Source organism: Bos grunniens, chromosome 14 (assembly GCF_055505025.1).
Source record: "Bos grunniens cultivar Pamir isolate PY7600 chromosome 14, Bosgru_T2T1.0, whole genome shotgun sequence".
Lineage (NCBI taxonomy): Eukaryota > Metazoa > Chordata > Mammalia > Artiodactyla > Bovidae > Bos > Bos grunniens.
In genome coordinates this window covers 52,690,314-52,716,429 of record NC_141178.1, presented here as the reverse complement: position 1 = coordinate 52,716,429, position 26,116 = coordinate 52,690,314, and the positions used below count along the sequence as shown (strand labels likewise).

The 26,116-nt window shown below is 42.7% G+C and overlaps 1 long non-coding RNA gene across 3 annotated transcripts; it reads right to left on the bottom strand.

Annotated features, from left to right (window-relative positions):
• Positions 1-320: 320 nt before the first annotated feature.
• LOC147359436 (uncharacterized) lies at positions 321-23,530 on the bottom strand. Of its 3 annotated transcripts, XR_015140813.1 has the most exons (5): positions 22,955-23,530; positions 22,746-22,813; positions 15,671-15,863; positions 2,564-2,805; positions 321-648 (listed from the first exon to the last, which is right to left on the bottom strand). It is a non-coding gene; the product is annotated as an uncharacterized LOC147359436 (long non-coding RNA). The 3 variants fall into 3 exon arrangements; XR_015140812.1 differs by having other exon boundaries at positions 22,746-23,530; XR_015140811.1 differs by lacking the exon at positions 15,671-15,863 and having other exon boundaries at positions 22,746-23,530.
• Between the last annotated feature and the right edge of the window lie 2,586 nt (positions 23,531-26,116).

Here is a 26,116-nt window from a genome sequence, read left to right as displayed (position 1 = left end):
AATCTGCCTATAAGGTTGAGCGAACTTGGGCTCAAGACGTGGGGGCCCGTTCCCTGCAAAGCGCCTGGGTGTCCCAGCCCCTGCCAGGCTCGTGCATGTGCGTGGCCCCCGGAAATTGAGGACATCGTGTTTTCAATTTTCCTCAATAAAGCCATGAATCTGGCAATCGGCTGGCCTGCTCCAGCTAAACAGAAAGGACAATTTGAGAAAGATCACAGTTCAGGCCCAGTCAGATGGAAACGATGGAAACACAGAGCTGGCCTGCGACGCGGCTCCACTGTCGCCGTTTGACTGACAAACTGACTCTTTGGAGGTGCTCATGCCCATTTCAGTCAGAGTTTATTGAAGGTGATTTTGATCTTCTCCGTGAGGCCACAGCAGTGGCCGTGCCATCTGTCACCTTGATTGCATCGTGGAGTCTCTGGAGAGAGCGCCATGGCTTCCGATCATTTACAGATTGTGCGGCGCTCGCCTCCATAAGGACCACATGCGCAGAGCCAGATGGCGAACATGCACGCTTATTATAAGTCTTTATCTCCGTGCAGGAAGGAGAGGAACCATTAGGTCTCCCTCAGGAGCTCTGCTCCCCTCTACCATCATGCTGCTCCTCAGCAAATACAGTCTTCTTCAGCTGTCACCGGCCTACCTCTGAAAATTACAAAAATAAACAATAATTCCATCAGCCGCGGCCGGAAAGCCGAGACGACGCAGCCAAGCCATCCCCTTGGCCTTGCCTTCTTTCTTTCCCTTGAAGCCCACTGCGCCTGACTGTGGCACTAGGTAAAAACAAGCACGTTTGCAAACGCCACCTTAACGTGGTGTTTTGTTTGTTTTTTTTTACAGATTCAGAGAGGCGGCTAGGAAATAACGTGAGATGGTCCTGTTTTTTGTTCTTGGGATTATGGCTTCTGCTGTATTGGCCTCACTCTTTTCCATCTAAGGATCTTGTGTTTATTCTACCTATTTTTAAATTCTGCTTTTTTTTTTTTTCTGCAATAATTCCAGGAGTGGAATCCACTGTGTCTCAATAAGGGTCAAGGTACAAGGGTCCAGGTTGGAGACTTGGTTGCCGGTAACTGTGAGCAAGACTAGAAAACCCCAAGGATGGTGGAACTCTAGAGAAGCTCCCCTCAGTAAACTCTCAATGGGAAAAAGACAGTATGGAGGGCTGGGAACAGGGCTGGAAGGCTGAATGAGTCCAGCTCAGAGAATCATCCGAGGTGAGCAGGTGAGCTGGTTAAAAAAAAAAAAAATGTGTGTTTCCTCACAAACCACCATTGAAACTTATTAGGAATTCACAGAGGATCTAAAGGAATCCTCAGTGGAGCTATAACACATGCAAAAAGAAATACCTACAAAATAAATACACCTCAGTGGTAAGGAAAGTGATTCTCAGCTTTTTATTTTATAGATATAACTTATATAAGGATGCATACATCTGAAATGTACACTTTAACTTTTGCATATAAATATTCCACCCAGGTCAAGATATAGGACATTTCTAGGACTCCAGCATACTTGTGATAAAGAAATAAATGTTCATAAACAGATTCACTAAGGAGTCCACCTCTGTTGATTCCAATGCTTTTCCCATAAACAATACACCCAAGCTTAGAAGTCTCCTCTCCCTCTCTCCCTCTCTCTCTATCACACACACACACACACACACACACACACAGAGGGAAGAAAAACAGCAGCTCTTGAACACTGACACCAAGAGCTCCTCGGTTATGTGGCAAAGCCCCCACCAGGAAGCAGCTGGTCGCAGAAACCAAGGCAAGATTTCCAGTGATCTATAACCTTGAAATCTCATCTACAAGGGTCATTCATTTAGAATAATTGCCACGTTAGCTGTCAAGGAGGAAGAAATTTTCCTCTGCCCTTCTAGGTTCTTCTGGCTGGTCTAAAAATTAGATTGACATGAGAATTAGTAACAGGAGAAAATCAAGCAAAAGTTTAATGACAGGTGTATGTGGGAGAGATCCAGGAAAACTAAATGACTCATCAAAATGAAAACGTCACTTTAGACACCATCTTCAGCAAAAGACAAAAGAGGATGCTGGGAGTAGTAGTTTGGGACTTTAAAGGGGAAAAAGGTAACTGACAAATTGGAGACAAAAAGGCAAACAAATGTTTAGTAAAGGACTCTGCAGGACCCTGCATGGCCAGTGGGGCCCTATGCGGACGCTGATCGTTAGGACCTTTCTGACTTTTCTCCGTGACTTTTCTTTCTGACATATTCTTTTTCAGTTCTCTTTGGTGAGAACCCAGTTCCAGGAACAGGCCCTCATCTACACCATGGGATGTATAGGTACCAAATTTTGTTCCTCTGCATAACTGTATGGTCGCAGTTACCGAAATTCAGTATCTTTGCTCAGACACTGAAGCCGAGTGATCCCGGTGCCTGCTACCATGGTCACACAATCCCTGATGATTTAAGTTAAAGTGGCCTGGGATTTCTCTATGACATGAGGAGTCCACCATCTCTTACACACCATTTTCCAAGGGTCTGGCTCTTCCAGTAGTATCCACTGGAAAACACACACACTCACAAGCTACTTACGCATCCAAGCTCGTCCAAAGGTAAGTGAGTCCCAGGACTTCCCTGGTGGTCCAGCGGCTAAGACTCCACACTCGCATATGCTGCAACTAAGAGTTCGCATGCCACAACGAAGACCCGGAGCAGCCAAATAAATAAATATACATTTTTTAAAAAGATAATAGAGTCCACGTCTGTTCCCAAACACAAGTCCAAAAGTTATTCCACATGCTGGTTGACACATCAGGGATCTTTCCAGTCGATATCTGAACAGAAGACAATAATGTTTAAACAGACTGACTTAATTTCTTTGGTTTTTTTTGGTAAATGTCATTTAACCTATCAACTTCCATCCTGTTGCTACTTTGTTTACACTTTCTACAATTAAAAAAATAGCCATTATAATAAAGTATGTGTGTATGCACTTAGTCATGTCCGGCTCTTTGTGACCCCATGGACTGTTGCCCAGCAGGTTTCTCTGTCCATGCGATTCTTCAGGCAAGAATACTGGAGTGGGTTGCCATTTCCTGCTCCAAGGGATCTTCCTGACCCAGGGATTGAACCCACATCTCTTATGTCTCCAGCACTGGCAGGCAGGTTCTTTACCACTAGTGCCACCTGGGAAGCCCATAAGAGAATATAGTCACCGCTGAATATTTTTAAGAGGAAGAAATTTAGTGTATCATCCAACACAAATGTATTTTCAGAGGAGAGTATATTAATGGTAAGCTCTTACTCTTAAACTATTTTTTTTTTTTTTACTTTGGGACATCAGGAAATATGTGTCCATAACACCATGTGAAGGTTTGAGTGTGTGCAAGAAATGTGTATATTTAATAGGCTTGTGTACTCCCTATACTTAAGATAGTTTACAAATGTTATTTAAAGACTCAAACAAGAAAAAGCAGTCATGCCTATCAAAAATAATTCCTGGTCCCTGAACATTAACCTCACATAGATTGTTACCTAAGCACACAGATTTTTAAAATATCAGCATTCTCCCCCAATGTATCTTATTTTTCTGCCCAGCACAGACAGGGATAAGTTTGGGATTAGTGCTACCTAAGTAAACAGATGATCCTGACCTCTGTCCCATCACCTCGGTTTGTGGTTTGGTGCAAAAACTATGTATAGGGAGGCACACTGAAAACTGAATCACCAAATACAGGTCACACACTCCAAAAAGAAGGAAGATAATCAGAAATAACATAGTACGTTTGGTTAAAAATAAAAATGTGGTGTTGCAAAAATGAAAAAGACCATGAAGATCCAGGAAAGGGAAAAGGAAACTGGGTGTGATGACTTAGTGTTGATGAAATGTGCCAAGATACAGGAAGGCTTCTGGGCCCCCACGTGGGCAGAAGATAACGTTGCAAGTCTGAGACACTGTTTATTTCCACTTCTGATTCTGGCACTTCTAGTGCAGCTGGGGTCTCAAGGCAGTGTCCCCAGGGCTGGCCTCGGGTTCAGGTGCCTGGAGAGGCCAGAGGACATAGAATCAGGTGGGGATGAATTACAGCCTTGCCTTGGCCTTGGCCAGGTTGCTTACTTTCTCCCAGCTTCACATTCTCTATCTACTAATAAGCAAGACAAATCCATTCTCCCAAATGAGGATTAACTGTCATGAAGGAGAAAACATGTCCCATGTAACTGTCGCGTACTAAGCCCTTAAAGCATGCAACAACTGAGATCAAGCCAGAGCAAACGTCACCGGCTCTGTTAAAAAATAGTGCTGCCAAAGCAAATACAATGCAATCATTAAGATGATTAGGTCGCAATGCAGAAATCCTACTTTGTAAAGCAGTCAGAATGGTCAATGCACATTTGACGGAGGGAAGGGGGCAGACTACAGACTAGAGCCATGCACCTGCCATTTGGTAACTGCTGTAATCTTGTGCGTGTTACTTAAATTTTCTGGTTTTCAGTTTTGCCACCTGAGAAAGGGGGCAATAATAAGAAACCCACCCCAGGATTAGATGAGATAATAGAGGTAACATGCCTGGCAAATTCTAAGCACTGTACAACTTAGCCAGCATTCTGAGTGCTCAGACGGCTGTGAAATAGTGGCTCATGATTTCATCCTCTACTCTCTTCTGGCTGTGGTGCAGCAATAAAATCTTATTGCTACTCAAAAGCCCAGGAAACTGACCAAAATCCATTGTTCACTTTTATTTGATGTTTTTGGTTCTCAGTGTTTGCTAAGTTGGAGCTATTGCTTATTTTATTTCATTGCTGCAAACCATACCTATAAACTCACTAAACTGTGTCACCTCTCTCTGTCTCTTCCTCTCTCTCTCTCTTTTCGTCTCTCTCTCTCCCCCTCACACACACACACACACACATGTGTAGGGTGAGTGTAGCTGGAGCTATCCAAACCCACAGCTGTTCCTGGGAAACTCTTCAAAGTACAACAGGAAAAGGAGTGACATTATTTTGCACTCAAAATGAAAAGACTTAGAGATTGGCCTTGATTCTATCATTTCACCTTGGGTAAAGCATGCATCCTCTCTGTGAAAGAGGTCTTGGAATGTGTTTTCATTTCATGGGATGGCTAAGGATCAAATCTATGAAAGGACTTTGAACAATATGAAACCTTCTATAGGCTTAAATATCAGGTAGGGGTGTTATATATTCAAGACAGCTTTGCCACCAAACATTCATGAATGTGATAAATGGATTAATGAAGAGTTTATCACAAATGTGTATCTGTCAGAAATAACTTAGAGTCTGGCTGAAAAGCAAGGACATCAACATTCAGTGTGTTCTAAACCACAAGGCTGATATCGTGAGACATCCGAATTCTGCTCCCAGGGACCTCAGGCGTCCCTGGATCAAGAGATTCTCATTAATACAGTGGACGAATAGGGCTCACATTTTAATTTTGCTTCTTCCTCTCTTTGAGAATATTTCCAATATTATAATGTCTATCTTCCAAATAGCATAAGACCCAAATAAAAGTAAATCCAACAAAATCTGCTTAACTCAGGCTGCTTTAAAATAAGAGTTCATACAATAGGACAGTTGGTCCCAATCCTGGTTTAATATGTCTGTAGTACAAAGGGTCTTTGCTGCCTCCTGTTTCTGCAGAAAAAAGGAGCTTATTAAAATAAATGCAGAAGAGAATTTAAGCTCCTAATAGGAATGGAAAAGCAATAATTGATATAATAATAACAGAAAACAATAAGTCTATTTTTCAGGATATTTCTTATTCTTGAACTGTAATTTAACTTAGTGATAGTAAAATATCCAGGGTTACTTCATATGAATGTAAAGAAAAGAAATAATTATTTCTCCTTAAAAGGTTCCAGGGAGTCTTTCAAGGCATGGTCTGACAATAATAAGGCAGATTCACTAAAAGTAAATTCAAGTAACCTATAACGAACAAAGTAATTCAAATCTTAAATAACATTTAGGAAACATACAGGCACCTAACCTTTACTTTCTGTCATTAGATAAAGTAGGCATTAGAAGATAACTGATCATAATTACAAAGTAAGTATTTTTCAAGAATAAATCATAGTGAATAAAATAAAAATCAGTGTGTGTATATCTGGGTTTGTGTGTGTGCATGAATACATGTCCGTGTTTGTGTGTGTTTGTGGGTGTCCAAGCCAAATTCAACTAACAGGCAGTGATCACACTTCCCATCTTGTGAATGGCATTAGATATCTTGTTCAAAATCTCTGATTAATCTGATTAAGCTAGTGAGTGAATAATCCTTTAATCCTCTCAAGAATACAGTTTATGTCTGCTGAGTGTCAAATTTAAGACCCATAAGCTGTAAATACTGAAATTTAAGTGAAAGGAAGGAGAAAAAGGCAGTCACCCAAAGTGAAACTGTGCCGCCTCTTTCCCAGATCCTGTCTTTTGTGGGTGACCTTCTCGGCTGAAACAAGAATGAGAAACATTAGGAAACACCATAAATCATTCTCCAGCCATGGCTCTGCAGCAGGGAACGCATCAGTCACCGAGGACCAATCTGCTAGCATGTGCTTCCCTTTTCCCAACCAGTTTAATTATAAATTAATGGGCACTGCCTTTTGCTTCTCATTTCATTCTGGAGCAGAAACATTTTTTAAGCCAGATATTTATTTTATAGATGGAAAACTATCTCAGAAGAGAACGACTGCTAAGTTATCTTTGCAGAATCACAAAAGCAGGGAAAGGAACATCCTTCCATTAAAATCTCAGTCTGAGTGAGAAAGGCTGTGACCTGGGACCCTGTGCTGCAATGCCGCAGTGCTTGTGCAGGACAAACCTCTCCTCAAATCACAAAATACAGAGAAACTATATGGGAACTAAACATAATGGCATGCCTGAGCAGTTAGGGCGAATTCTGGGCAAAAGATACAAAGAGACCAAAAAAACCCAACTGCCACTTTTGAAGAGCCTGGAGCAAAAGCAGGGTACCATACTTGCAGGCTGCATAAAACACCATCTAAGGGGTGCACAAACCAGCTAAGCCATCCCTCCAGCCTAACCGCATGGACACACTCCTACCCTCACCCCCTATAGGGAACAAACTCACCCCACCTCAAGGAACTGTTCTCACTCCCCACTGCTGCAATGGGAGCCCCAATAACACCTTGCCTGAATTTTTGGTCTGGCCTCTAGTCCATATCTATTGATTGAGGAAGGCCAAAATCCCTGGTTGGTATCATGAGGACAGCTCTTCAGCAACTGTTATGCCATTTAGCCTTGCCCACGTCAAATGAATGAAGATGCTCTGATGCTGCTATAGGGCTTCCCAGGTGGCGCTGTGGTAAAAGAACCTGCCTGCCAATGCAGGAGATACAAGAGATGCGGGTTCGATCCCGCAGGTAGGAAAAATCCCCTGGAGGAGGAAATGGCAACCCATTCCAGTATTCTTGCCTAGAGAATCCCATGGACAGAGGAGCCTGGGGGGCTACAGTCCATGGGGTCACCAAGAGACATGACCTGGCACACACGGACGCAGAATGCTGCTTTATCATTATTCACCAAATTCAAACAGTAACAATGAGATACGGTAGTATAGGGAGATGGTTAGAAGAAGGATAGTGGTGACTCATTTGCTACCCAAGGAAAGATTAAAAAAAAAAAAAAATCTTTTAAACCAACTGGCTGGCTTGCTTGCTTGGCACATTTGACCACCTACTTTTCACTGAAACATGTATGTGTCGTGCTAATCAGAAGTTTATAATGTCTGCACCCCAGAATGTGCTGTAAATTTATTTGCCTGAGATATTTTTTGTGTCAGTTGTTTATGAAAATTATCCCCTGCCCCTAGAAACCTTGGCTGCTGAAAGGACAAAGCTGCTAGACAAGATTAATTTGCCACTCAGCTACTTTTTCACTTACTGATTTAACGTGAGTCAAGGGGATCGGGTCTAATTAAAATACTGGCCAACCCTTAAAAGCAGAAAGTCTGTATTATCCCTTAATTCCTCATGATGTGAGGAAATGAGGCAGAGGAAAAAGATCCCTCCCAGCCCTGAGTGCAGCTCCTAAATTGCTGGAAGAGTCTGGGAAGAGAGGTAAAGACTCCATCAGCTCCTTCAGCTCTCAGTGCTTTGATTCTTCCATGGAAGCCTAGAAAAACTGGGTGCTCAGTAACCAACGGGGGAATCCTGGGGCGAATCCCTCTCCTGACTTTCTCTACTTTTGTCTGGATGGAGACGCTACACTTCTAGGTTTGCCCCCGAGCATATGGGGATAAGACAAAGGTAAAAAGCTTCTGCCCCAGCACAACAATACAACAAGCCACCCCCTCAGCTGACCGTGTTCCCCACCCCAGAGTTGCCAACCTCTGTGAAGATTTCAGCGCTGCTAACTTCAGCATCTTCCTCTCATGTCACATAATTGGCACAGTCTAGGATATTCAGTCCTTTGTTTTAATAAGGTAGACAAATATCTCAAGTCTCTGGTTTATGTGTTTGGCTCCAGCTCCCCCTCCCCTCTACTCAGTAGTACTGGTTTCTGTATTTATGACTTGCTATCCCAGGTGGTGCTAGTGGTAAAGAATCTGCCTGCCAATGTAGGAGACGTAAGAACTGTGGGTTTGATCCCTGGGTTGGGAAGATCCTCTGGAGCCCACTCCAGTATTCTTGCCTGGAGAGTCCCTATGGACAGAGGAGCCTGGTGGGCTACAGTCCATAGGGTCGCAAAGAGTTGGACACAACTGAAGCGACTCAGCACACACACACACACACATGATCTTATCCCTGTGGATATTTAGACTCTTATTATCTGTAACCCCATCCACCTATATTACATAATAACAGATGTACTCTTTTGCCTTTTCATGGTAGGTAAGTTAATAGCCTTCTTCTCTTCCGCCATTCCTTCACTCATTCATTCAACTACTTACAAAAGTTTGTTAAGTGCTTGGACATAAAAACACTATGATTTAAAATGATACATAGATCCCCTTGGTACATTCCACGCAGAGTCCAAAAAAGGGACCACGGATATGTGGGTGTTACATATGCTGAGACCCTGCCAAAATGTAATGTGAAGTCACTCAATCTCCAACCAGCTCCTTCCTTGAGACCCAAAGACCGTGACAAAAGCGTACTCCACAAGGACATACATGAGGGTCACAGCCACCCCCACTTTCCTCTTACTATTCATCTGGCTTCAGATTTACCTCTTCCTTTTGAGTTTCTATTGACTCTTGGAAGAAAAGTCCACATATGCTAGTATAATCTAGAGAGACTGCTGAGAGAAAAACAGGTCAAAGTATCAGAAGGGGGAAAAGTACATGGATGACCATCAGGAAATGGTCAGATCTTGAAATCTATTTCCAGTGAATTCCAGAGCTAAATTGGGAATACAGACTCTAGGGTGTGAGAGCCCATTTTTACACTGGATCCAGAACTTAGATTCTCATCAATCTGTTCCACTAACCCTTTACTTCTAGACAATGGGAGTTTGAACAGCATATTCAACTCCATCCAGGCTCTCATCCAGAGAGAATAAAACTTGGCTCCACCTGCCAGTGATGTCTAATTTGGCAAATCTTCATGTTCATAAATTTGGGATCTGGAGTGGGCTCTAAGTCCTCAAATGGCCATTCAGTCCCAGGTCTTCTTTAAGACTATCTGCATTTGCTCAGATTAAATAACCTGACCTGATCTCAATTCCAGGCCCTCCAAGCCATAGTCCAATTGACTAAGCCCCTAAACCCTGATTGGCTCTTGCAGTCCTTTATTATATGGTTCTATATTCTATTTTTTCATACCTTTGGTCAATGATTATAGTTTCCTCCCAAACAGAAAGATCTCCCAAGAAAATACCATCCTCATTACTTCTGGAATGGCCATCATTGGGGGATTCTACTCACACCTCAACCATCAGACACTCTTGTTTACACACTGGCCACTCTTTCAGTGCCTGAGAGATATTGATATTGAGGTCAGTCCCCCTTGCCCATCTGGCTTGAGTATCCTATTCGTTCCCTTTGACTCATGCTAGCAATGTCATCCTAGGCAATCTTTTCTGAGTTATGCTATTAGGACCTACTGGAGCAGACTTCTAAAAAGTGTAAGAAAGCAGAATGTTAGTCACTCAGTTGTGTCCGACTCTTTGCAAACCCATGGACTGTAGCCTGTTGGGTTCATCTGTCCATGGAATTTTCCAGGCAAGATTACTGGAGTGGGTTGCCATTTCCTTCTCCAGAAGAAAGCAGAAGTAGATTATGAACATTTTATTGCTTTTGAGGTTCATTTAGAAATGACTGATTCCTGGGGAATGTCCAGGTCCCCAAGACCAGCCCAGACCAAAAATAGGCTTCCTGTGAGTATTAAACAAAAATTACATCCCTTCACTATCTAGGCTGAGATGCAGAAGTGACTAGTGGCCGCAACACATCCTCAGTGTATTTCCTTGTATCGCTATATTTTACGCTCTAGCCTGTGGTTCTTCTAAAATATGACACTAGTGAATTTCTTGCTTCTAGTACTATAGCAACCAGCATGTGTCAAATGTTTTAAAAAGGAATAGAAAACTGGCCTTTATCACCTCGTTTTGCTTCCCAAGAATATGTTTTTACCATTCACTTTGACACGACATCACGAAAAAGTTCAAGAAACTCGTTAGATTGATTACAATTGGAAAGCTGGAGAATATCATTATTATTGATATATGGGTACATCATAATCTTTATGTGCTTGTTGATTTAAACACAGACTGATGCAGACATTCTGGAAACAGCCTGGTAATATTTAGCTAATTAAACATTCACTAAGACAAGCAGTACTGTTCCTGAATATAATTCTTAAAAATATTCTCACACACTGGGGGGCACACTCCATGATGTTTATCGTCATGTTGTTTGTGTGGGTAGGAGGGAATCGTGGGGTCTCTCACTAGAGGGTAAGGAAAGCACAGTAGCTGCCAACACGGTTCTGCAGCCATCAGAAACAAAGGACTGGATGTTGACACAGCTACCTGGGTAGGTCTTAGAAACAATGGGTCATCATGATAAAAAAAAAAAACAGAACAAGCTATCTAATATGATGATACTTGTATAAATTAGCATATGTAAACAAATATAAGAACACAGGAAAACAAAAGGATACCATCAAACACATTCATATGACTGTGGTAGAGGGAGAAATGAGAATGGAGGTGAGAACTTGGGAAATGGAGGCCAAATGAGATAGAGAGATGAATGAATGGATGGGCAATGGATGGATGGATGGATGGATGGATGGGTAGAGGGATAGGTAGATAACAAATAGATCAATAACATGTAAGTAAGCCAACCAGTTGGTCAAGAAAGAAGTCTGTGAAACCAATGATATGGTGTCATGAACTAAGACGTATAATTAACAATGCTCTGTACCTGAAATCCAGAAGCAAACTGAAACAGTCCAAGAAAGCTGGTCAGTTTCTAGGGCAATAGGACACTATCACTGAGGCAAACCTGAAATTGAGGATCAAAGCTTAACACTGAGTTGTGGCACTGCTCAGCCCTCACTCTGTCTGTGACACTTGGATTTGCCATGAACATCACATCTGGCTCCTTGAGACATATCTCTAGTTATCCGCCAACACTGAAAGCCTAGACTGGGACCAGTCCATAGGCTCAGCATCTTTAACAGAGGAGGCATGAGCAGCTGCTGGATGGCAAGATGAAGTGAGGCAGCCACCAGCAAAGGGGGATAAACATCCAGAAAAGGTATCTTAGAGTAGTATCAATACTGATTCAGTAGTATAGCAGAGCCATAGAATACAGCAAGGGACAATGGCTGATGGCCCAATCTGATAAATGCAGCAACTGATCAAGTAACTTCTCTGGAAAAGCTCAGTCTCTGCAACCTGAGCAAACCAAAGGGCAGACTTCACATATGTCAATAGAAAGTAGACTCCTCACTATCACTCTTTCTTCTAGTCATTTACCCATATACACTCCAGCCTCAGGCCCCAAGATCACAAAGGAAATCACATTTTCTTGCCTTTGAATGAATTCATCCTTCACAAGAGTCCCTCTTAGAGGATTCACATGTTGATGAAGAATAAACAGTCCAAAGCTGAGTTCCCCAATGTGGCAGCCACTAGCCACATGCGAGGGGCCTCCCAGTGGTTCAGTGGTAAAGAATCCGCCTACCAATGCAGGAGATGTGGTCCGATCCCTGGATTGGAAAGATCCCCTGGAGAAGGAAACGCAACCCACTACAGTATTCTTGCCTGGGAAATCCCATGAACAGAGGAGCCTGGTGGGTTACAGTCCATGGGATCGCAAGAGAGTCAAACACGACTGAGTGACTAAACAATAGTCATATGGGGCCATTGAACACTTGACATGAGGCTAATTCAAACTGAGATGCAAAGATCTAGTATGATAAAAGAATCCCAGAAGTCTCATTAATAATTTTCATATTCATTAAATGTTGGAATGATATTTTGGAAAAACTAGGTTAAATAAAATATATTATTATTAAATTATTTCCACCTGTTTTTCTTTACTTTCCCTGAAGCAGCTCATAGAACATTTTAAGTTACATCTATAATCCACCTTCTATTTCTCTTAGACAACATTGGTCTAGAAACATGTATGTTGATTTAGAGCTCCTCTTTCAGTTAGAAATGGGAAACAAAGCCTGTTTTTTTCCTTCAAAGGTGGAAGATTCTCTCTTTTGGATGATACTGTTCAACTGAAGATTCAAATTTGGTCCCCTAGCATTTCTTGTCAGTGGTGATTCCTACTTGAAGCTTCTGGCCTTTTCTATATTTTTAAATTCACCTCTCCACACTAATATTTATTGGAAGGACTGATGCTGAAATTCCAATACTTTGGCCACCTGATGCAAAGAACTGACTCACTGGAAAAGACCTTGATGCTTGGAAAGACTGAAGGCAGGAGGAGAAGGGGACAATAGAGGATGAGATGGTTGGATGGCATCACTGACTGGATGGACAAGAGTTTGAGCAAGCTCCGGGAGTTGGTGATGGACAGGGAAGCCTGGCGTGCAGCAGTCCATGGGGTTACAAAGAGTCAGACATGGCTGAAAGACTTAACTAAACTGAAATCCACACTAAATAGAGGATTATCAAATCACAGTAGACCAAGAGGTCCATGTATGTTGGGGACAGCCTACTGTACATCCCAGTGATGATCTAAATTACATTCAGGTTGCTCAGGACTTTGGTGACAAGACAACTTTTAACATCCAGAAGGTCTCTTCTGGGCCTCTTCTTACAATCCTGGCATAAAAGCTCACTGACCATCTAGGATGGAAAAGAAATGAAAACACTTCATATCTAAATATGTCACTTTCCACTGTAAAGGGAAGTCAGAAAATGGAAGACACATTCACCTCTTATTCCAAGGAGTCAATGTGACAGGAAGTAAAGATTAAAAAAAAGACAAAAAACTATGCTCCTTTGAAGTTAGGAAAAAAAGCTTTACTTAATAAAAATATAGCATGTATAATTCAAATACTGAAATGTCACAAAAGACCTCTATGAACTTGAAGATAGGGCACAGTTTCTAGCTGTATTATAACTACATACATATATCACCACTCTTTTTTATTTTCTTTTCCTTTCCTTCATTCAAGCCTGATCCCTGGAGTCAACCCCTGACCATCAGGGACTTGTTGTAAGTAATGGTCATTTGTGTTTCATAATTATCTTGAATCAACACAATTAGTTCCACATTCTGCCATTTCCTTCCTGAGGCATCTGTAAACATTTTTTACACAATTCCAGCAAATAGCTTTTGTCAATAATTAAATTTTTTAATTTAAAAAAAGTAGAATGATCCAGAATAGCTATTTTAGATGTGCTTGACACATGCCTCCAAGAAGATAAGAAAATATTCTTCAAGGCACCAGCTAAGGGGTTTTTCTCTTTCAATTATCAACCACAGATCCACAATTTAGAATGTCTTTGGTCACAGTTTTAATGTGGTTAAATCAACATAAAGCCTGAAGGACATTTAATTTAAAAAAGAATGTACTTTGCTTGATTGAATGATTTTGTTTTATTCCCTTAAATTATTTTGATTCACTCCACAAAAATGTACCAAACACCAGCTATGTGTGTACAGGGCAATACATGTAATGATTGCAAATTTTTCATGTGTATCAGAATCACTTAGATTCTACCTAAAGCAACTAATTCATTGAGTCAGAAGTAGATCCTGGAAATATGCACTTGCAATATTTACCCAAGGTGATTCTGAAGCAAGAGGGACTCAGATTCCCATTTTTGAGAAATACTGAAACAGAGCTTCAGATTCTGTCTCTTAATCTTCAGAAAGGTGTGGACTATAAACTTTCGCCCGTGAAAATGTTTGTGTTAAACTGAAAGATCTAAATGCAGGTCCTTACCCACCTGCATCTAGGAGACCTTGTTCAGAAGAGGATAGAAAGTTGGGTGTCATTTCTAAAAAACCCGCTTTGAATTTCTAAAAACACTTTCTTCAAGAATCGCTCCTAAAATAGTGCTTTCTAATAGACTCTTCAGAAATAGGCAAATCCTTTGCTGGGTGGTTAAAATCTGCAGACAGGAACCAAGCACAGAAAATGCATCCTCAGGCCACTCACCCGAACACACAGAGGACCATCTGGAGGGTGTGGTCACCAAAACGGTCAGTGAGCACAAGTCATTGCACTGTGCGCCACCCCAAGCCCAGAATCCCTCCTTGGGTGCCATATTCAGATTTGTGCTTCATTTTGTCGTCCTCTGTTGTGATGTTTTTCCCCCAGGACAAGGTTTGGCAAATTTTAAACAGTACAATTACAAGCTGACAAAGGATATTTTTCTGATGTGCTGAGGCCTGGAGACAGGTAGGTGGTGCTGCTAACAGAGACCGAGAGGGAGGGAAGCAGGTTGTCAGCTGTGGCACTGATGCTCATCCTGTGACATAAACTTTTTATCTGTATTGGGGCGTAGCCGATTAACAATGTTGGGATAGTTCAGTTAGACAGCAAAGAGACTCAGTCACACATATACATGTATCCATTCTTCCCCAAACTCCCCTTCCATCCAAGCTGCCACATAACATTGAGCAGAGTTCCATGTGCTATACAGTAGATCCTTGTTGGCTTTCCATTTTAAGCATGCAGTGTGTATATGTCCATCCCAAACTCCCTAACCATCCCTTTACCCCATTCTTCCCACTGGCAACCATAGGATTATAACATTAAATTTTGAATTGAGGCTCATCTATACTTATCCCTTCCCTGGTGGCTCAGTGGTAAAGAATCCACCTGCCAATGTAGGAGACCAGGGTTTGGTTCCCAGGTCAGGCAGATCCCCTGGAGAAAAAAAGGGCTACCCACTCCAGTATTCTTGTCTGGAGAATCCCACAGAGGAGCCTGACAGGCTACAGTCCATGGAGTCGTAAAAAGTCAGACATGACTGAGCGAGTAACACACATACTTATCCTTAGTTTAACTGGATCCTAACCAGAGAGATGAAAACCAGACTATATCAACACACCAATAAAATATCAAATGTATATTGATATCAAAATATTATTGATATATGAATCAATGATATCAAAATATTATTGATACATATATCAATAATGGGATTTTCACTGGGTACTGTAAACCAATCAAGTATACCAATAAAACTAGAAAGACTAAAATTGGTGAGCCCCACCCTTGCCACAAGGAGAAGCCGTACTCATCCAACCTCAGGAATAGAAAGCAGTGGCCTCAGCCTGTCAGGACGCTTTTCTCACGGTGGCTTTAGCATCCTGTTTTAGATGACAGAATTATTTTCCTGAATTTCCCTCCAAATTAGTATCCAGTAATGAAAGTCGATTTCCCTATCCACATTTGGCAACGGTGAGAACGTTTAGCCACTTTCACGTCAGGTGGTAGAACTGTGAGGAAAAGACATGAGGTAGTTAAAAATTTGAAGAATATGTCAATTGGTAAAATTAGATAAAAAGTTACGCTGTGTTCTGCCCTACATTTGGACTATCACAAGTGAGGCAAACTTTTCTAGGCAAACTGCTGAGGACTGCCAATTTAACAAGCTGTTCCCTGCTGCAAGGGACATATTTATGGACATACTTTCAACAAGACGTACCTAGTGCTACCAAGCTGTGCTGTACTGAAGAGCAGAAAGACTCAGAGCGATAGATTTAAAAAAAAAAAAATAAAGGATTTCACACATGGGTCCTATTAAAATCAGATCAAGTATTCTGAAATTTACAGGCAAAAATATTTAAAATAATGAGAGGGTTGTTGCATGATCTAAGAAGAAAACACTTGGGAAATGTAAAAGATAAGATTGACACAGCATGTTTAGCTCAGGCTGTTGTACAACAAGGCTCTTGAAGGGAGAGAGGAAAAGCCAAGCTACATTGTGAATATTCCCATTTTTAATCAGTTGGGTCAACATATCTCAAGCGCTATTGAAAACCTAGGCTTATCTCATGAATGTTTTTCAATATAAAGATTAGCTCTCACAAACTCTTTCAAGAAAGACTGATTTCATATCTCCTGGTCTTTGGATGGTCCAAAAGTCACCTGAAGTCACTACTGTTACTGGTACTTATTTATTTTGAGAAGCCATTGACTGCTTCCTACGAAAGCATTTCCTCTCCTTGGGAATGTGTTTGGGATACTAATGAGTCAGACTGTTCTCTATTTAAAACGTGCTACCTATTTCTATTTCTGCGAGTGGAGATATCAAGTCCACTTAGAGCTCATCTTCTTAGTTCTAGGGTCGGGGGGAAATCATTGCTCTGGGGGAAAAGTATAAATGAGTTGATGGTGGTGGTGGTTTGACACGAACCTGGGGGGTGGCTACTTTGCAGTGATCCCTAACACATTCAGTAATTCCATCCATCCATTTATCTGACTACGGAACCTTCACTGTTCACCTGAAACTATCATAACATTGTTTATTAACTGGCTATACCCCAATACAAAATGGCATCCCAGGTGACGCAGTTGGTAAACCATCTGCCTGCCAATGCAGGAGATACAGGAGACAAGGGTTAGATCCCTGGATCAGGAAGATCCCCTGGAGTAGGAAATGGCAACCCATTCTACTATTGTTGCCTGGAAAATTCCGTAGACAGAGGCTGTGTCTGACTCTTTGTTTGCAACCCCACAGCAGGCTACAGTCCATGGGGTCACAAAGAGTCAGACACAACTGAGCAAGCACTCAGGCATGCAATACAAAGTTAAAAATTAAAAAACAAACAAACAACAACAAAACCATCAAGGTAGGTTTAAAAGAAGTTTGGTCTCCAGAGGTCTGGTCTGGACTTAATATAAGAAGCAAATTATATCTACTAGCCCTTCCAGTCAACGAGACAACTCAAGATTTTATTTGATATTAAAATAGTTTCTGTCCTTTGGTGATTCATATTTATATACACTGTATAGAGTCTTCACATTGCATACTCACTCATTACTTTATTTTTATCCTCAGAACAATGTGTGAAGCAGGTGGAAAGAGTGTTCCCATAACTCCCAGTGTTTTTTCAGATGTATTAATAGTAACTAAGAGTCCAAATTTTCAATCATGTGCTGAAGGTTCCAGAAGAGCAAGTCCCCATTGTTGACTGGTCTCTGTCCCAGTGTGTTCTTCCAAATCCCATGTCCTTGCCTTTCCCAGCTGCCCCAGCATCTGAGTACTTGTACAGCCTCTGGGTCACTTCATCTCACAGCAAAGGGACCCTGGAACTGCACCACAAGGGAGCGACTCAAACCCTGGCCGCCATCATCTCCTGCTGCCGTGAGCTGCCTGTGCCAACAAGCCCTTCTTGCCCACCTATGCACCTCGGGCTGCTTCTGTAGTTTGGAACAAGGTGGAAGGAATCACAGAAGGGAAACTGGAGAACACAGAGCACCCAACCAGAGGATGCTCAATTTCCTGGGCCCTGCAGAGGTACAGCACATGCTGTGCAGCCTTGGGCAAGTTACTTACCTTCTCTGTTCCTCAGTTCCCTCAAATGTAGGAGAATTATAGGACTTACTTTGAGGAAAGGCAGTACAGGTTAATTGACTTAAAATATAAAGGTGCCTGAAGCAATGCCTAAGATAATGTACATAAAAATACCATTGAGCTCTAGCTCAGTTGTATCTTACTCTTTGTGACACCATGGACTGTAGCCCGCCAGGCTCCTCTGTCTGTGGGATTCTCCAGGCAAGAATCCTGGAGTGGGTTGTCATTTCCTCCTCCAGGGGATCTTCCAGACCCAGGGACTGAACCCACATCTCCTGTGTCTCCTGCATTGCAGCAGATGCTTTACCCACTGAGCCACTGGGATAATGTAAGTGCTAGGCAAATGTGACATGCAGGATGGTCTCAAAAAGAGAAGTCTTGAGCAGGACAGACAGCAATTTCTATTCACACTTGTAGACAAGACGTTGTGAATAAAAGTACTTTGTAAAGTACTGGTCAAACTGTAAACTATCTTGGTAATTACCTTCTTTGTAAGCGACTTGTATCGTGCAATGCAATTTTAGGACTACAAAAATGTCAGAAAGTGATTTATATAAAATGTAAATGAGACCTGGTTACCCCTTCTTAAAATTCTATCACACTGGGGGAAAAAAAAAAGAAACGCCATCATCCGTCCCATCTCTAGCTGTCAAAACCCTATGCGTGCGGAGAATTCCAATAACTGCAGCCACTTGTAGAGTCCTCACTCTGTGCTAGGCCCAGTGAGTTACATATGTCATTTCATTTAATTCCGTGGAAATGCTCTAAGTGTAACAAACCCAGATTTACAGACATGAAATCTAAAATTCTGAGAGGTTAAATAATTTGTCCCATGTCAGCATCCAGCAAATAGGCTGATTCAGTCCTAGGGCCCTAGGACACTTGAACCAACCCGTCTATATGCTCCTTCCATGGAAAAGAATATCTCCCTATTCTAAAACAGTACTGTACTTTGTTCACACTCTTTTCATGGGAATACAATTTTATCTTGAATTACAATTTTTTTCTGCATATCGCAGGTTATCTACTGGTTTACAGGCTTCACAAAAACAGAGAATAAGCCTCATGCATCTGTGAACATACCCAGGATGCCTGGCAGGTACCTGGGAGTGGAGGCAAGAGGACCAAGATGGAGGAGTAAATTCACACTTTGTTTGGGCTTTAGCTGCCTTACTTGAGAATGAGCTATAAAATCCCCAGCTCACAGGATTGCTCTCAAATGAAACCAACAACACAGTTTAGCAATGAATTTGATATTCTTTATTCAGTTCAGTTCAGTCACTCAGTCATGTCTGACTCTGCGACCCCATGGACTGCAGCACGCCAGGCTTCCCTGTCCATCACCAACTCCTGGAGCTTGCTCAAACTCATGTCCATTGAGTCAGTGATGCCATCCAACCATTTCATCCTCTGTCGTCCCCTTCTCCTCCTGCCTTCAATCTTTCCCAGCATCAGCATTTTTGCCAATGACTCAGTTCTTTGCATCAGGTGGCCAGGTATTGAAGTTTCAGCTTCAGCATCAGTCCTTACAATGAATATTCAGGACTGATATCCTTTAAGATTGACTGGTTTGATCTCCTTGCAGTCCAAGGAACTCTCAAGAGTCTTCTCCAACACCACAGTTCAAAAGCATCAATTCTTCGGTGCTCAGCTTTCTTTATAGTCCAACTCTCACATCCATACATGACTACCAGAAAACCATAGCTTTGACTAGACGGACCTTTGTTGGCAAAGAAATGTCTCTGCTTTTTAATAAGCTGTCTAGGTTGGTCATAGCTTTTCTTCCACGGAGCAAGCATCTTTTAATTTCATGGCTTAAGTCACCATCTGCGGTGATTTTGGAGCCCAAGAAAATAAAGTCTCTCACTGTTTCCACATCTATTTAACATGATATTGTGGAACCAGAGGACATGATCTTAGTTTTTGTATGTTGAGTTTTAAGCCAGATTTTTCACCCTTCTCTTTCACTTTTATCAAGAGGCTCTTTTGGTTCTCTTCGGTTTCTGCCATTAGGGTGGTGTCATCTGGATATCTGAGGTTATTGATATTTCTCCTGGCAATCTTGATTCCAGCTTGTGCTTCATTCAGCATGGCGTTTCGCATGATGTAAGAAGTTAAATAAGCAGAGTGACAGTATAAAGCCTTGATGTACTCCTTTCCCAATTTGGAACCAATTTGGAATTCTTTATCCAAGGGAAAGCCATCCAGGATTTGGAGAGTACAGAGCCTCACAGGCAGTGGGGTGCTCTTCCCTGGGGATGCAGGCAAGAGCAAGTTTTATGGAGATTAGAAGCGGCAACGTGGAAACAGGGCATGACTAGCTGGGCGGGCGATGGAGATTTCCCTCTGAGCTAGGCAGACCCTGTTTTCTAGGGCAAAGTGAACTCCCAAAAACTAAGCAGAAGAGTATGATTGGTGTGTGGTAGTTTCCCTGAGACTGAGGTATTTCTGATGAGTGCTGGCGGACTTAGGTTTTGATTTGTGATGGAGGCCAGGCCACTGGGATGGCCTCCATTCCATGGGTCTGAAAATATGAAAGTGAAAGTGAAGTCGCTCAGTCATGTCTGACTCTTTGGGACCCCATGGATTATAGCCTACCAGCTTCCTCTGTCCATGAGATTTTCCAGTCAAGAATACTGGAGTGGGTTGCCATTTCCTTTTCCAGGAGATCTTCCCAACCCAGGGATTGAACCCAGGTCTCCCACATTGTAGGCAGATGCTTTACTGTCTGAGCCACCAGGGAAGTCTGAAGATATGAATTAACCTTTATCAGGTCTAGTAAGAAAATACAGTCTAAATCGCTCCAAACAGAACAGAGTTCTACCAACCTGTACCATTCAAGTTTATGTAGTTACACTGAAGTCAGGGCAGTTTCTTGGGTAGATTGAGTCTTAAGAAAAGTCAATGGGGACTTGAGCACAGTGAGGAGAGACGTGGGAAAGACCTGCTGAATTTCCCTGGAGGGTAGAATTTTAAGGAAAGTGGTGAGCAAGTAAGTAATAGAGAATAAAGTGGAGGGGGAGGAATGGCTCAGACAGTAAAGAATCTGCCCGCAATGCGGGAGACACAGGTTCAATCCCTGGGTCAGGAAGATCCCCTGGAGAAGGGAATGGCTACCCACTCCAGTATTCTTGCCTGGAGAATCCCCTTGGAGAGGGGAGCCTGGTGGGATACAGTCCATGGGGTCGCAGAGTCAGACACGACTGACATTCAACTCAACTCAATGGGCAAAACGAAGATGGAGAAGTACAGAGAAAGATGGGGTTACATGCTATCAGATCTTGAGATACCATGGGGCAGCCGATTGGGTAGTGGGGCCCACCCTCCACCACCCGTCACCTCTGGTGGGCAGCTCACAGACCTGACGCCTCCCCCGCCAACCCGGACCTTCCTTCCACTCATCCCAGGGGTGCACAAGGCTAACCTCCTGGCTCCACCCCTTTCACCAACCCTTCCAGAAAACCAGGGACCTTCACCAGAGCTGGGGCCTACGGTCCCGGTCCCCGCTTCGCTGAAGCTCTAGAAACAACTTCAGGTGAATTCTGTGAGAGACCGTGGTGGTGAATGCTCAAGTTTTCCCCAGGTTTACCAACGGAGCCTGAAATGGTGCTAACAGCTTGTTTCCTTGACAGCAGAAAATCGACAGTTTTTTTTTTTTAATTGTTTGTTGTCTGTCAAGAATTCCATAGAAATAATTGATGCCTAAAAACACAAGGAAAAGTGCATTTTTTTTTTTTTCCAACTTCGAGGTTTGCTTCCAAGGAGGTTGATGAGGGGGAGGAGGAGGGGGGATTTTTGCAATGTGAGTGGTGAACAACAAAGACCCTCAGAGGCAGGGGATGAGAGCCTTCCCAGACACGGTCCTCCAGGGTCAAGGATGCCTCTGCAGCCTCAGGACCAGCAGGGAAGCCCTGAAGGCAAGAGTTCAAAACAAAAACAAGCCACAAACCAACCAACACTGCAGAAAGGGAGGAATCCGCCTGCCAGGCCGAGGGGCCCAGGCAGAGATGCTCCAGGCCCCGCCTGCTTCCAGCGCGTGTGTGGATATCGGTGCAGTCTCCGGCCTCCTGAGGGGTCACCCTCCAGGCCAGGGTTTCTGAGGTGGGGCGAGGGGTCTGCCCGGCCCATCGATTATTAACGAGCCAGCCTTTTAAAAAAATAAAATAAAAGGCTGGCCGAGGGAGGATGCGATGGACTCGCCTACACTCTAGAGAAAACAAAGAGGATGACGGCGCAGGGGAGAGAGGCACTGGGGAGCCAGGCGCAAACGCAGCTTTCAAGTTCAAAGGGCTTATTTTGCATGAGAAAACACACGAGGACTCGAGGATTGGTGGTAGGCAATCCCCACCTCCCCCGGCTTTAGTATCTGCTCAGCAAAAAAAAAAAATAAATAAAGTCAGGATTAAAACCATCGGCCTCTGGGACACCTTAAAAAAAAAAATCCCTTTCTTCTGTCCTTATGTACAAGGGTAAAGACCAGCTTTCTACGTCCAAGTCGGGAGTGCTGAAGGGAGGGCGAGCAGTGGGGCGCCCAGCCGGAGCCTCTGTCCTCTGCCTGTTCCCGATTGCATGGCCCGAGGCGATGGTTTGCATTTTTAGGACAACAGCCGGCTCTGGGCAAGCAGGAGACCTCTCGTCAGGCTTCATTACTGCACGCAGAATGACACACCGCGCCGATGGAGCGCTGCGAAGCGGCTGCGCCTCCGCGCGATCCCGACCCCTGCGTCCTGCCCGCTCCTCCCCACGCCCCCCCACCCCGGTGCCCCAAACCTGAGCTCTGAGCCTGTGTGCACTGCCCTACCTGGGGACACTGCGCGCCCTCTGGAAATCAGGCTTTTCCTCCTTGCTCGCTGTTTGGTGTCTGCATTTCTAGAGAGACTCAGAGAAGCGCTGTCTTAGCCAACTGAACTTTGTAGTTGAAAAGCACCCTTTCCCTTCTTTCCCCTCCCATCTGCTTCCTGGGATTGAGTCTCCAGGACACCGTCTCCTGATCTGGACAGGATGGTTTACCTGGCCCTGGGAACACAGATAGCCGGGAATACAGACACCACCCCCGTCTCCTTACAAGGTCATTTACCTTTTTAGTTACCTCCCTAATTTCAATAGTCTTGCAGTAAATCCTAACTGCCCGCTCACAAAGAAATCTCACAGCTGATGCTGCAGGTGTCATCATTAAATCTTGCCTGTTAAGAAGGGATACTCCTCAATGTGGGCTTCCCTGGTGGTTCAGTGGTAAAGCATCTGCCTGCAATGCAGGAGACACAGGAGATATGGGTTCAATCCCTGGGTTGGGAAGATCCCCTGGAGGAGGGCATAACAACCCACTCCAGTATTCTTGCCCGGAGAATCCCATGGATAGAAGAGCCTGGCTGGCTACAGTCCATGGGACCACAAAGAGTCGGACTCAACTGAATTGATTTAGCATGCACACACGCACCCCTCAATGTACCTTTTCAAATAAAGATGAATCTGTTTGCATCAGCCAGAAAACGGACCATGAGGGTTTGTTCAATGCTGATACACCAAGATTTCTAATCAATATATTATCAAAGAAAAACTATGAAAGTACAAGACTACCAGTTACAAGATTACTGGTTAGATTGAAGGAATTCTTTCAGGGGAAAACGGTTAAGCCAGGTTGAACTTGACCTTGAAGCTCCAAGTAAACTTTTCTGAAGCCTCTGGGGCACAAGTTATGTGGAAGATCATTAGACAAATCCAACATCTGAATCTTTGAAGAGAGCCACCAGGAGAGATGTGATGTAGGAAACTTAAGAGCAAATCACAGACCATTAGCTAGTGATGAGGTGTGGAAAGGGAGGTCAGTGTATTATAGAGCAGCATCGTCTTACTGGTTCCATTAGTTAGGGAATGGGCTCAGTGGTTCTAACATGAGACCACACAGAGTGAGGATTACCTAAGACAGAGACTTATTTTTCCTTTGCTTAGCAGTCCAGAGATAAGCAGACCAAATCGAAAGAGAAGATCTGCTCCACAGTTATTCAGAGATCTAAGTTCCTTCTATCTATCTCAATGATTGGTACTAACTACTATGGCAGGAGTTCTCAAACTTTAAAGCAGAGGTTGTTAAACTGTTTCTATAAAGGACAAGGTAGTAAATATTTTAGTCTTTACATCTCACATGTGGTCTCAATTATATAGTGTTCTTTGCTTTTGTTTTTGATGTTGATGGTGGTGATGATGGTTGTTGCAACTCTTTAAAAATATGAAAACTATCCTTGGCTCACTGACCATACAAAAGCTGGCTGCTGTAGTCCTTGCTTTCTAGAATCTGAATCACATGGAGGGCTTTCTGAGCCCACCCCAGAGTTTCTGATTTAGTAGGTCAGAGTGGGACCCAAACATCTGCATTTCTAACAAGTACTCATGTGATAGTGATGCTGATGGTTTGGTAACCCCACACTGAGAACCACAACCCTCCTCCCTTTCACCTTTGGTAACAATAAGTTTGTTTTCTTCATCTAAGCGTGTATTTCTGTTTTGTGTGTAGATTCACTTGTATTACTTTTTAGAGTCCACATTTTAGAATGTTTCTGTAATCCTGGGGCAGAAAAACACTCTACATGCTGGTAAAGTGAAAGTCGCTCAGTCGTATCCGACTCTTTGCAACCCCATGGACTATATAGTCCATGATATTCTCCAGGCCAAATACTGGAGTGGATAGCCATTCCATTCTCCGGGGGATCTTCCTAACCCAGGGATTGAACCCAGGTTTCCCACATTGCAGGCAGATTCTTCATCAGCTGAGCCACCAGGGAAGCCCACATGGTGGTAAAGAGAACATCAACAAGGTAAAGAATGTCTGATTTGACTACAATAAAAATAAATTTGCCACACTCCTCAATATTACCTCCAAAAGACAAAGATCAACACATAGGGGAAAATATACCAGGTATAACAATGAAAAATGTTAATGCTCTACCCAAATAACAGGAAAAGCAGTTCTCAAAAGTGAAATGTGAAAATGAGCAAAGAACATAGTAATATATATTCATAAACTAATATATTCAAGTTAAAATATATCATTTTTCAGCATCAAATTGGCAATTTACTTCCTACAAATTGGTCAGTGTTGTAGGGAAAGGGGCACACTAATTCTGTACTAACAGAGATATATTTGCAGTTCAGTTATGTTCATCAAAAGCTTTAAACATGGATTTTTGTGGACAGGTTCTTAGGATAGCCTCATGACCCTGCTTTGTGGTATTCATGTCCTTGAGTTGTGGCTCTTCCTTGGAGTGTCAAGGAAGCTTGACACTTAGGTGTCAACTTAGGTCTAAATTAGGTCTAGCCAATAGAATAAATACAGCAGAAGAAGCAGGATATATGTGATTACATGATTATGTTACATAAGATTGTAACACTTCTCACTGGAGTATGTTTCTCTCTCCCTTGCTGGCTTGAAGAAGCCGCTACGTTGTGGGCTGCCTGTTTTGGGAGGCCACATAACAATGAACTTTCATGCTATCTGTAGGAGCTGAAGAAACCCTCTAGATTATAGCAAGCAAGAAAATGAGGCTTTTGCCCAACAATTCCAAGGAAATGGATCCTTCCAACAACTTGAGTTTGGAATTGGATGCTCCAGTAGAGGGGTGGAGCCTCCAAGAGAAGCTCAAAGGAGACCACACCCTCCAATGATGACTGACACTTTGAAGAGGGACCAACTAAATTATGCCCGGACTCATTACCCACAGCAACTGAGATCATAAAGGTGTGTCATTTTAAGCTGATGAGTTTCAAGTAATTTGTCATGCCTCAATAGCTACTACTACCTGTGTATTAACTCTCAAACTCTACTTCTAAGAATTCATATAAAAAAATTAACCACAGGATACTCATTGTAGTATTTTTATAATTATGAAAAATTAGAAGCAACTAATATATGCAAAAATAGAAAATGTGTTAAATTATAGAAAATCCACAGTTAGCAAAATTTCTGATGGAAAGAAATATGTATATTTAAAGAAAAATGTTTAAATATAGTAATAAATGAAAATAAATTTTCCAAGCCAACTTACATCATCCTTCCCATTTTAATTTTTAAATGTTTATGCTTGTATAGAATATAATCCTTGAAGTTATATACCAAAGTGTTAATAGTAATTATCCCTGAGGGGTAGGATTATAGATGTTTTATTGAAAGACATGTAT